The following is a 922-nucleotide window of genomic DNA, read 5'->3' as shown; positions in this document are numbered from 1 at the left end:
AATTCTCCATGGAACAGCATTGGTTTCATTCCTTAATATTGATTAGGTGGAAAGAGACGATTTTTTAATTAGCGGGCGACCTAATGGGGACGCGCTCTGCGCCGAGAAACCATTGAGTTTTTCATAGCGCCGCGACTTTCGTCGCAGTTTTTATTTTTTTATTACAGAGATTAAGGAATGAAACGGGGGTTGAAGGATGGGGAATTTAATTCTCCATCGAACAGCATTGGTTTCATTCCTTAATGTTAATTAGGAGCAGAGATACGATTTTTTAATTAGCGGACGCGTTGTCGGGAGTCACTGCGCCGAGCAACCGTTAGGTTTTTCATAGCGCCGCGACTTTCGTCGCAGTTTTTATTTTTTTATTACAGAGATTAAGGAATGAAACGGGGGTTGAAGGATGGGGAATTTAATTCTCCATCGAACAGCATTGGTTTCATTCCTTAATATTAATTAGGAGGAAAGAGACGATTTTTTAATTAGCGTGCGACCTCATGGGGCCGCGCTCTGCGCCGAGAAACCATTGAGTTTTTCATAGCGCCGCGAATTTCGTCGCAGTTTTTATTTTTTTATTACAGAGATTAAGGAATGAAACGGGGGTTGAAGGATGGGGAATTTAATTCTCCATCGAACAGCATTGGTTTCATTCCTTAATGTTAATTAGGAGCAGAGATACGATTTTTTAATTAGCGGGCGAGTTGTCGGGAGTCACTGCGCCGAGAAACCATTAAGTTTTTCATAGCGCCGCGACTTTCGTCGCAGTTTTTATTTTTTTATTACAGAGATTAAGGAATGAAACGGGGGTTCAAGGATGAGGAATTTAATTCTCCATCGAACAGGATTGCTTTTATTCCTTAATGTTAATTAGGAGCAGAGATACGATTTTTTAATTAGCGGGCGAGTTGTCGGGAGTCACTGCGCC

The sequence above is a fragment of the Diachasma alloeum genome, unplaced genomic scaffold, assembly GCF_001412515.2.
Source record: "Diachasma alloeum isolate Michigan unplaced genomic scaffold, Dall2.0 Dall_scaffold_00293, whole genome shotgun sequence".
Lineage (NCBI taxonomy): Eukaryota > Metazoa > Arthropoda > Insecta > Hymenoptera > Braconidae > Diachasma > Diachasma alloeum.
This window is presented reverse-complemented; position numbering follows the sequence as displayed.